Source organism: Adiantum capillus-veneris, chromosome 14 (assembly GCF_014529385.1).
Source record: "Adiantum capillus-veneris isolate H3 chromosome 14, ASM1452938v2, whole genome shotgun sequence".
Taxonomy (NCBI): Eukaryota; Viridiplantae; Streptophyta; class Polypodiopsida; order Polypodiales; family Pteridaceae; genus Adiantum; species Adiantum capillus-veneris.
In genome coordinates, this window is record NC_140944.1 from 108,279,057 (window position 1) to 108,292,055 (window position 12,999).

Consider the following 12,999-nt stretch of genomic DNA (forward strand, 5'->3'; position numbering starts at 1 on the left):
AGTATTAAGGAACACAAGAAATTGTATTGTAGAATGTCTCTCTTGATGGGAGAACCCATAATACAAAGCCTTTTGGAGAGGGGACCGGCTCCATGCAAATCCGGTCCTGAATTGTTGTCAATGTCTTAATTTCTCTCTCTTTTGAAGTATTGTTCATGCTATCTAACTAGGTGTTATCCTTTTTGTTGCTCTCTCCACCCAAGCACTCTTGTTATTCTCATTAGGAATCTATTCTAATAAAATGCTCACTATGTTCATGCTAATTTCCGCTTCACAAAAGTTACTAGACCATTAAATGTTACTCTCTCTCTCTCTTCCTATGGGACTGACCCCTACTTCATGTCAATGAGACACTAGTAATATAGCTAGTGGCCTCCTCTATTGCTGTAAAAAAAGGGGCCTTCAAGGGCCACGGGATTCCAACACTACTGCACGTGTGGCACATTAGCACCTCCAATTATGATCGCCACGCTATTTCACATGGGCACATGCCACTGGCGCCGCCCCTTGCCAGTCGTCACCGCAAAAATTGCATGATTCCGCCCCTCGCACCATTGCACAGAGCCGCCAGAAAGTTTCCATGGCTATGCACGCAAGGAGCTTGCTCTCTTATGTGATACAATATGTGGTGTCCACGCTTTGGGTAATATACCCCTGCTTTCATGCTCAAGCCCGTGCATATGGGACCTTCCATCTGCCACATGGTAGTCTCTGGGGGCCTTGCCCTTGGAAACCATCCCAAGCTTAGCAGAAATTCATAAAAAATCCCCTTTGAACAGCCTTACCTCCAAACTTCTCCTATATTCCACTCAGTGACCGGATTGCCGTAAAACATCATCGGAAGCTGATGACCTTAATTTTTGAGATTGACCATACACACCATCCTTCAAGATTCTCAAGGCCCCAAACCGAGGCCATCCAAATTGTCAAAAACCAAACTAGCCCCACGACGTTAGGAACGAACGTCGTCTTCAAACTGTAATAACTCTTTGGTCCACACTCTAATTGAGGCGTGGTCCATCCCCATTGACCCCAGTCGATGCATGATACCCTCTAGAACCCTGTTGAGGCATAAGAAATGCCAGATGGCACGTCCTCCAATGCAGTCAAGTGGGCACAAACCCGGCCCCCCTCAAAATTTTAACTAGCCAAAACTTGCTATCTAGAGCTCTGATTCGCAATCCGAGAAGACACGCATGCTCCCTAATTCAAGCCCTACACATCTATCGAGTGTCATTCACTCTACACATCTATCCCCATTTTCCCTCTCCATCTGGGATCTACAACAGCTTCTAACTTTAAACTTCAGTATCTTGCACACCAAGGCTCTTTTTGACGAGCTATCTAGCCCAGCCTGCATAGCACCTCAAACTCCACATCTTAAGGCACAAACATAGCATCTCAAGCACCTTGACTTTTCATCCTAACTAAGACATCCTCAAGATTTTTTGGCCTAAAAAACCGCTTTAGACATACATTCCCGCTCCCAATAGTGTGCCCAGAGACTTCACACTTGCTCTAGCCTCTTGCACTGCACCTGCCTGCACCCTTTGCTTGGCATAGACCACTTTCCAGCTTGGACCAACTTTGGTTGCATCATCATTTCCCACCCCCTAGTTGAACGTTTATGTTCAACCACACATAGGCTTACTGCACCAAAAAATCGCAACTTCCAACACACCCTCTGTACACCACAAAACCACCTAACATAGGTGCAAAAACTAGCATTTGTCACCCGCCACAATTTCTCGAGCAGGTTGCCCAATCCCCAGCTTTACCAGTCATCATACACCTGGGTCAACAACTTCCATTGGTCTCCTCCACCCACCTGTAACACCCTTGTATTTTTCCACACCAAGGCACATAGCCAACTACATATCCAATACGTCAACAACATACTTCAACCACTCCATGGACTCAATGGCATATTGCCCCCTTGCAACAAAGAATCCAGAAGAACACCTAATAGAGCACCATTGTGCTCACCATCCTGCTCAACCAGCACTTTTGACATACCTAACCCACCCTCCCAACCATGAAAAGTGAGATCTTCTTCCAACAGATCTTGTACCTGTTCAATAGCCCATTGAATAGTCACTTTTATCACCATCCCCTTCAACCATCACTCACAAATCTCCTTAGAAATCTTGGACATTGCCTTAAAATCCTCATCACCTGTCATAGAGTGCACCTGCTACATAGGAAACACCTCTACCTTTGCCCTTCGCACCTGCCATGCACTTGATTCTCTCATTATCGAGCTCTTCCTCATCTATCAGCCCTTCAAGGTCGATTAGAACCATCTTCTTGTGAGCTTCACTCACCTCCTCTTCAAGTATCTCTTCTACCACTGTATCAAGCTCCACCAAGGAAGATAGAAACCCGTTCTCTATCTCATTATCCTCATCTTCTTCCATAAGTATGATTGCTCTGCACCTATTGCACCACTATGGCATATTGTACTGCCATTTTCATCATCAGGGCCATCAGCATGGCAATGCACATCCAGTTTACCTGCATATCATCACCTATAGGTCTAGACCACTCCACTTGGTCTCCATTAGGCACCTTGTAATGCATTTTATGTTGCTCCTCGCACACATTCACTACCTCTCCACTCACATGCAAAAGATCAAACTCATCATACCTGGATTGAGACGACTTGGTCTCTCAACTTGTGTCCGCATCCATAGAGCCAGTGTCATTGGACTCAATCCCCGCCTCTATCTCAAGCTCGAGAATCTCCTCTAGCTTCACGACTTTGACCTCATCTACAAACCGCACTCTTTGGTCTTTACCACACTTCAATGGAGCTTCTACAACAATGCTCAAACTTGGCAGCATATCCTTTGCCCATTCTAGAACCACTTACACTTCCTCCACAATTGGAACCGCTCTAGCCGACATCCTGGGCATAGGAAACACTGTGTCTCTTTGTAGCCAAAGAACCCTTTGTTTTGTCTCGCATATATGCAAATTCCCTTTGCACCACCTGTGGCTTGGCTACAACCACATCACACTGCCTTGGCATCATCACACTTGGAAAACCCCATTTAGCTTCGTGCTTCTTCAAAATCTTTTTAGTCCGTGCTTTTGGTAGAGCTACCACCTCTTCATACGACACCAAGCCATCTATCTCAACCTTGTCATGCAATTCCTCATTCCGGCAATCCATAAATTTACTTAATTTTTAAAAACCAGTATTTTTTGCAACAGGTACCTTGATCAACTACCCCCAATGGGCTTTCAACTCCCACTCAAACGCTTGAAAATCACCTTTCAAGATTTGATTAAACCCTTCCAGCTTCCTCTTTACTTCATCACATAGGCCATTGAGCCATAGCCTTGCTTTATTGCGAAGCAGGAGCAGGAACACCTATACCGCACTGTCTTGATAAATTTGCTTTCCAGCACGAGCAATCCATAGTCTTGGATCCAAGTTTTTGCATCTTTGACCCCATTGAAAATTGAAAATCTATACCACACCATATCTAGAGACACCTAGTCTTCAAAGGTCTCACCTTTGGCAACACCAAAATTGCCACTGCAACATCAACTAGAGCATTAGACCGCTCCTCCATGGGGGCACTAGAAGATGGAGAGCGGGAAACCACCACCCGCACATGTATCAATGCCTAAACACGCGCACAACAGTGAACCACGCATTTCATCACTCATTTTGATCCATACACCACTACCATACATGAAACCACCCGATCACTTCCATTATGCACACAAAGAAGGGGTCCATGGCACATACCTCCACAATGGTACCGCACACAACCAAAAGAAGTATAAAAGGGCGGGCAAGGGAAACGACACGGGAGAAACACAACAGAGGCTTCACCATTGCTCAAGCACTCTTTACAACTAATTTACATCAAACAACACACCCACATGGTCGTCGGGCAAGAAAATGCACACTTGGGGCTTTGCAAGCACACACCTTTGCACAAAAAAGCTAACCCAAGAACTCCACACACAATCTATCTCTTAGCTCTCTGTAGGCTCACCGGCTCAAGCTCCTGGCAAGAAGCCTACTGTGGCAAAAATCATAAAAAATGGCTCAATTTTGACTTTTATAGGGGTGCCCCTTTTTTGGGTATCTAGGCTCTAATTGATCCATTTTGCATCAACATTTGGTAATCGCCTGTAGCTTGATCTGCTCTCTAACTCTCTTTCTATGCACTTGACGGGGGTGCATTAGAGACATCGCTAGTATCCCTTGGCATTATTCTATTATTTTTTATAATCTTCCCTCTTAACCTTACCCCTTTTTTATCTTTGACTTTGCCCCTCTAGGATTTTGACCCGCCTGCACTCCATCTGCCTTGTCCGTCACCTTGGCTTTACATTGTCTGGCTTGCCTTTGGAACTGCCTTTCAACTCATCCTTTGAACTTTCCTTGCTTGGTGTTCTTTATCGGTCAATTTGGAGCTCCTTCGACCCTTTTGCCTGGCTTGGGCCCCGTTCTCTATCACACCCTCTCTCTTACTTCATGCGACATGTCCCCTTTGTTTCTTTTTTTCACTGCCTGGCTCTCCCTCTTACCTTAGAAATCCCTCTCTCTCTCTTGCTCTATGGGACTTTCCCCTACTTCATGTCCGGGCGGCACTAGTGATATCACTAGTGCCCTCCTTCATTGCTTTCAAAAATGGGGTCTTCAAGGGCCACGAGATTCCAACCCTACTCCACACATGCCATGGCAGCACCTTTGATTCCCATCTCCAGCCGACTTCACGCGGGCGTGCACCACTCGTGCCACCCCTTTCCGCCAAAACCACCAGATCCCACCCCTTTCGCCACTACGCAAAGCCACCAGAAAGTCGCCATGGCTATTGACGCAAGGAGCTTGCACTCCTATGTGATACAATATGTGGTGTCCACTCTTTAGGTAATATACCCCTACTTTCACGCTCATGCCTGTGCAGAATGTGGGACCTTCCACCCGCCACATGGTAGTTTGTGGGGGCCTTGCCCTTGGAAACCATCCGAAGCTTCACAAAAATTCATAAAAAAGCCCCTTTGAACTACCTTACCTTCAAACTTCTTGTGTATTCCACCTAGTGACCGGATTTCACAGCCGTAGAACATCACCAAAAGCTGATGACCTGAATTTTTGAGCTTGACAATACACACTATCCTTCAAGATTCCCAAGGCCCGAAACCGAAGCCGTCCAAATTGCCAAAAATTAAACTGGCACCACAACTTCGGGAACGAACGCTGGCTTTAAATTGTAATAACTCTTTGTTATGGACTCCGATTGAGGCATGGTCAGGCCCCGATGAACCCACTTAATGCATGCTACCCTCTAGAAGCCTGTCGAGGCTCAAGAAATGCTAGACGACACTGTTTTCAATGTAGTCAAATGGGCACAAACCCGACCCTGAGCAAAACTTCAACTAGCCATAACTTGCTATCCAGATCTCGGATTTGCAATCCAAGAAGACATGCATGCTCTATAATTTGAACTCTATATATCTATTTGCTTACATTCATTGTGGCCATATGTCTCCATCTTCCCTATCCGTTGGGGATCTGCAACACCTTCTAACTTTAAACTTCAATATCTTGCACATCGAGGCTCCGTTTGACGAGTCATTTGGACCAGCCTGCATAGCACCTCAAACTCCAGATCCTAAGGCACAAACATAGCATCTTGAGCACCTTTACTTGTCATATAACTGAGATCCTCAAGATTTTTTGGCCTAAAAAAACTGCTTTAGACATACATTCCCGCTGCCACTAGTCTACCAAGGGACTTCACACCTCCTCTAGCCTTCTGCAATGCACGTGCCTACACCCTTTGCTTGGCATAGACCACTTTCTATTCTGGACCAACTTTGGCTGCACCAATGTAAAAAATAACCCTAAACTTGTGGGATAGCTTGCATACGCATAAAGCAAATATATGTGAATCAGTAATTCATTTAGGATCACTTCCCATGCAATTATACGAGGGCATCTGTTGGTTTCTTTTTTTGGTATTTTTTTTCACTTCAATCTATTTAGATGAGATGAGTGTACCACCAATTAGGCATATTGACACGTGGAAAAACATGAAACAGTGCCACATCTAGGGCGAGGACTATTGAGATAGGTCAGTACATTATAGCGCAAGTAATGATTGCCTTTATTTCCATGAACCAAAAGGTGTCAAAAGTGAGGGTGAATGTTTTCATTTCACATTGTGCACATGCCACAACATGATAGAGGGAGAAGAATCTTTGGGTTGGCTGTGAGGTAAGGGTCCCTAAGCAAAAGAGACTACGCATCCTTGATTCTCAAAGACATTCGAGAAGATTTGGACTCTCAAAGGGTCCCTATAATGACTTTTACCTTCTCTCTCTTGTCCAAAATGGACACAAGATAATTTTTTTACAAATGAAATCAAAACTTCTTGGACCTTTTGGATTTAGAATGTACTCATGAAGATCTATCCATTCACATATAGCATGCCATCAAATTCTATATATTCTAGAGATTCCATTTTTTGATTTGACAACTCCGTCTTATAAATGGAATCTTTTTCCACATTTCAGCTTCAATGGGGAGGCCATAACTTCTACAAATCAACTCCAAATTTTTCAGAGTTTGGGGATTTAGAACCTACTTTCTAGATGGATAGATCTCGATGAGTAACATACAAAATCCAAAAGTTTTGATAAGTTTTGAATTCATTTGTAAAACATATACCGTGCACCCATTTTCGCCAAGAGGGAGAAAGCCAAAGTCCTTATACGGCCCATTCGAGAGTTCAACATTTATGTAATGGTGGAAAACTCGATGAAGTACATAAACACTTTGTCAAAACCCTATCAACCACCATATCATTGGAAAGATCTTAATATATAGCATGCCATCAGATTTCTTATATTCTAGAAGATTCCATTTCTTGATGTGACAACTCCGTCTTATAAATGGAATCTCTCCCCACATTTTAGACTCAGTGGAGAGGCCATAACTTCTATAAATTAACTCCAATTTTTTTGGAGTTTGGGGATTTTGAATCTACTTTCAAAGATATTTCCAATGATATGTTGGCTGCTAGGGTTTTGACAAAGCATTTATGTACTTCATTTGGTTGCCCACTTTGGACAGGAGAGGCAAAGTCAAACCTTCTTATAGGTCCCCTTTGGGGGGTCAAAATTTTCCTTAATGCTTGTAGGTATAGAAATGTGGAGAATAATGAGAATTTTAGTCACAAAATCTTGGAAAATATGTTATTCTGCATTGTTTTGTTCATGATCGTTGCTAGCATTGGAAATACCATCTCTAATGGAGCGTGTTAGATATCGAATATGCACCAACATGTAGAAGTCCAGAAGTGCACCTTGGATAACATGGAGCTAAAGAGAAGGCATACTGCAATATTGTGAAAAAAGTGTGGATTGGCAACCATATCAAGACAAGGTTGCTGGTATTAGTGCTTGGTTGTACTTTGTATGTTTAAAAACAACAACATGCATTCTGATACTAGTGTGACTATGTGTCACTTCAGAAGGACACCACTTATCTCTTGCACACACTTTATGAAGGCAAGCCAAATTTAGTTGGTAATGAAGAACCTAGATACAAGTATCCTTGGATTTGCAAGTCATCCTTGAGAAAACATGGAGAACAATCAAAGTTGAGAAGTGAGGATGGCTTCCATTGACATTGGTGAAACCAAAGTTGGTATATGCAGTGAAGCAGACAATGCAATGCTATGGGTGCATACAAGTGCAAGACAGATTGCTACACCAGGTATAAAGGTTCTTTGTAGGAAAATACTAGCTAAAATATTTTCTTAATATGGTTCTCTAGACCAAGAAAGATCCAAAATGGGCTAATCAAGATAGCGGCTCTAGGTGACCGTGGACACTCTATCTTGGAATGTGTTGTGCAAGATGATCTAGGAACTGGTCTGGACAGATCCTCCAACAGAGGTACAGAGAGAAAGTTATGGCGATGGAAAATGTGAAAGAAAAACACACCCAAAACACAACCAAGCTGCCTAACTATAACTTAGGACATACATAACACCCTAACCACTAGAACTCGTCTTCAAAATCAACAAAAAATCACTTTACACACCCATTTTGGTACATCAACACACACATACACGTTGTGAGTGGGATGAAAACACACACAGTGCCTCTATAACGACCCGACACACACTCTTGGGAAGATACACACACACACACACTATGGGGCACCACTCGGCTTAGACAACACACCTGGCCGAGACAGGGAACACACCTCTGGAGTGAGAGGAGAGAGACTATCCACTTGCCCACTCCACACAGACACACACACACACACACACACCCAAAAAACTCAGCTCAAAAGAGAATAATTTGTGATGTTTAGATACAATTGAGCTTGGGCCAACACCAATGGGGCAAATAGCTCACACAATATGGGTAAAATAAGCCAGATACAATCACAAACTAGAGCAGAAACTTCGCTCATAGGAGAAACTTACACAGAAAAACAGTAGTAAAAGAGTGAGAAATTTGGCAAAATGGACAGCGCCATCGCGTCCGGAACGGCCCAAAACCCCAGTCTACAATGTCAAAGTGCTCAAATCCGACCTCGGATGAGCAGTTTACGGGCCAAATAGGCTCCAAAAACCGCAAAAACACACCTGCGGCTGTTCCTCCTCTCTTCTCCACGTTTTTTCTGGTCTTCTCTCAGTTTTTTCAGTTCCCACACTTAGATTTATTATTTGGGAACCCTTGGCCTTTTAGCCAAAAATTGACCTCGCAGTGCATAGTTGTCACCTTTTTTGCATCATCCGCACACCTGGCACTCATTTCTTTTCAATAATGCGTCTCACAACCACGTGAACTGGCCCCAAAAAGTGGTCCTAATGATGACCTTTCTGCATAACTCTCACAAGAAAACACCACTTTGTGTCCGTATTCATCCACGTGCAAATATTGACCCCGTTTGGCCTCCTGACGCCACTCGATGCCATCTGACGCACCTGCTTACCTCATGTGGTCAACCGGTGGATAGCTTACTCAAGAAGTTTTACATGCTACCAACTCCTCCTTATTGTAGAAAAAACACACGTGAACTGGTCCCAAAAAGTGGTCCTAATGATGACCTTTCTGCATAACTCTCACAAGAAAACACCACTTTGTGTCCGTATTCATCCACGTGCAAATATTGACCCCATTCGGCCTCCTGACGCCACTCGATGCCATCTGACGCACCTGCTTACCTCATGTGGTCAGCCGGTGGATAGCTTACTCAAGAAGTTTTACATGCTACCAACTTCTCCTTATTGTAGAAAAAACACAGTGGTACTGGTAATAGTGAAAATCGATGCACTATGTACACCCTGTCCTACCTGTACACATGTGGGCCCCACGTAACCACCTGGCTCTGAAAAATGGGCAATTCTTTATTTGATGCACCATGCATGTATATGTACATATGCGCAATCCCTTGCTCCAAAAAACTCCTGACATAATTTGCCCATCCCCTAGCCTGCTAGATCATTCATGATCAGCAGCAGCAAAGAGCGATATGAGACTCGCCGCATCACAGGTCTCCTCATCCTTCACCAACATTTCTTGCTCCACAGACAGTTCATCTTGCTCCACCATCATCAATCTAGCATGATACAATTTAAGACGCAATCCATTTACCCTTGACTTATGTAGAACACCATCCAGGTTAGCCAGCTGATATGTGCCATTTGGAAAACACTCCACTACCTTGAAAGGGCCTTCCCACTTAATTTGAAACTTCTTTTGGAAGGTGTTGTCCAACTTACTATTGTAGCGCAAAACCAAGTCATGCTTCTTGATACCCTTACTTTTGACCTTTTCATTTATCTTTGCTAAAGCCCTATCTTGCATCTGCCCATAATGTTCCAATGCACTCATCCTATCCAGCTGAACCTCTTGTAGCTGTAAGAGCCTCTCTTCGAATGCATCACTAGGCGGCCCAAGCAACTTCTCTAACATCTTGATCGTAGGCAACTCTACTTCCACATGCAATAGTGCTTCTTTTCCATACACCAAATGAAATGGAGTAAACCCTGTACCTGTCTTCACGGAAGTACGGTAAGCCCATAATGCACTAGGCAATTCCAAATCCCAATTCTTTCCTTGGTGCTCTGTCACTTTCCAAAGAATCTGTACCAACTCACCATTGAATCTTTCATTTAAGCCATTACACTGTGGGTAATAAGGAGTGGTATGCTGGTGCATAATCTTCATCTTTGCACATAAAAAATCTAGTAGTTTAGCTCTAAAGCCAGGCCCCTTATCTGAAAGTAGCTCCAGTGGCACCCCAAACTTGCAACATATTTCATCATACAAAAATTTTGCCACATCCTTTGCAGTGATCTGTTTTACTGCTATAGCCTCTGCCCATCTAGAAAGATAGTCCACTGCCGTCAAAATATAGCTTTTGCCCCTGCTTGTGATAGGTAACGGGCCTATTGCATCAATCCCCCACTTTTCAAACACATCAAACGCCATAATGGTTTTTCGTAGCTCTGACTTCAACACTCTCTTCCCAAATGCTTGACACCTATTGCAAGACCTACACCAATGGTGAACATCCTTGTGCAAACTAGGCCATACATACCCCTCTTGCAAAATCGTATGCAAGGTGATCTTTAGAGCAAAATGGCCACCACATGCGCCTTCATGATTCTCTCCAACACTCTATAAAGCTCCTCCCGCCAAGGTACACGTCTCAACACGAGATCAGCCCCTTTCATGTATAAGACATCACCAATCAATTTGTACTTGTATGCTCTATGCACAGAGCCATACTTCTTAGACTTCTGAATCTCCTTTGGAATGAAACCTGTTAGAGAAAACTCCTCTTCTTGATCCAAACTTTCCCGGCCATGATAAAGAGGTAAAGTGGTCCTCAACACAAATAGCTCCCCAATCATGCCTTGAGCTGCTTCATGTGCCTCTCCATTTAGAGCACGTTCAATGTGTATGATGATCCATGCTTCGAACTTTTTTAACAGGCCTTTAATTCTGAAGCACATTTCCTTCAATGAGGTGTTCTTGCTCTTCCACACACCCAGCACTTGCTTCACCACTAACAAGGCATCACCTTTTATGCTCAACCTTCGAACCCCATGCTTCAAACAAATGTGTAATCCGGCTTCCAGAGTAGCATATTCAGCCTCATTGTTACTATGAGCATCCAATTTGAACCCTCTTGCATACTAGCTTCCCCTCTGGATCATAAAGTGCTATACCCCCTGAAGCTGCATCATGGCTCTTTCTGTATGAACCATCAAACAACAACACATGTGCATTGCTGATCTGTGGCACTTCTTCAACTCCCTTTCCCACCACCTCTTCCTTAACAATAAGGGGATTCTCCTTATAGGTCAACAAATCAGCTAGGGTAGCCCTTGTACTATCTTCCACTAGAAAAGAGAACTCAAACTCTTGCAGCTCAATTACCCATTTCTTCACCACATTTGACATGTTAGTACCATTAATTAACTATGGAAAAAAGGCATAACTCGTCAAGAAAACAAAAGGCCGTGGTAGCAAGTAATGACGAAATCGGCGACAAGCAAATATTACACTGGCCATCACTAGCTCTACTTCCGAGAACTTTCTCTCCGCTACCAACTTCACTCGGCTTGCACAATACACTGGCCTCATATAATGGCTGCCCTTGCCCTTTTGCAATAGCATGGCTCCAATGGCATCATCCCCTACTGAGGGATTTACATAAAAAACTTTCTCCCAATCAGGAGCCTGCATGGCTGACAAACCCCCTAACTCCTCTTTCACCTCTTGAAACACTTCTTCACACTTGTCATCCCATTGCAATGGATCATGCTTTGCCACTTGTTGTAATGGATAAAGAATCTGAGAAGACAATGGAATAAACCTTGCCATGTACTTCACTTTGTGTATAAAGGTTGCCAAGTGCTTCGTACTTGTAGGTGATGGAAGAAGAATAATAGACTTAACCTTGTCTGGATCAGCCTCAATGCCATTTTCTGACACCATGTGGCCCAATAACTTCACCCTTGGCTGTGCTAGATGAAATTTCTTTGGATTTAGTTGTCCTCCACATTCATCATATCGATCCAATACCATCTGCAGCTTCTCATGGTGTTCAGCCCTACTGCTATAAACACAGAAGTCATCCATAAAAGCTTTAACACAACTACCAATGAATGGTTCCAACACCCAATTTGCTCTCTCTTGATAGAAGGAAGGTCCATTTGACAACCCAAATGGCAATACTGTGTAGCAATAGCAGCCCCATGGCGTAATAAAAGTGGTCTTTGTGCGGTCTTTAAGAGCAATCTTCAATTGAAAATAGCTTGAAAAACCATCACACACACTGTACCTCTCATAACCTGCCACTGAATCCAGGATCTGATCAATGAATGGAAGAGGATATGGGTTCTTCTTAGTGGCTTCGTTTAAGGGTTTAAAATCTACACAAATTCTCCACTTCCCATCCTTCTTTGGACTGACTACAACTGGACTCACCCATTCTGTGGTCTCCACAGGGATTATGAACCCTGCCTTTAATAACTTGTCCACCTCTTCTCGCAAGGCTTCCATTTGATCTTGACCCATCCTTCTTAGCCTTTTCCGCACTGGCTTAGCACCTTCTTTCAGCTCTATATGCATCTCTTTGCCCTTGAACCCTCTGATCTCTTCATATGAAGTAATGAACAAATCAGGAAAACTAGCCAACATGTGCAAATATATATCCTTCTCCATAGTTGAGAGGTCTCCACTGATCATTTGTGTCATCAATTCCTGCTTCTTTGAAAACTCAACCTTGGTTTGCATCAGCCCTTCAATCACTTCATAAGGCCCTTCACTTTCATCTTCAACCTCATTCGCAAATGCAACTAAACCAAACTCCTGGATTTCTTTGTCCATCAAAAGAAATGCAACATCATCATCCTCATCACTGTTGGTAGTGCTATCATTGTCGTCATCTGTCACCGTGGAAGAGTCTTCATCACTAGACTCATCCTCATCTTCATA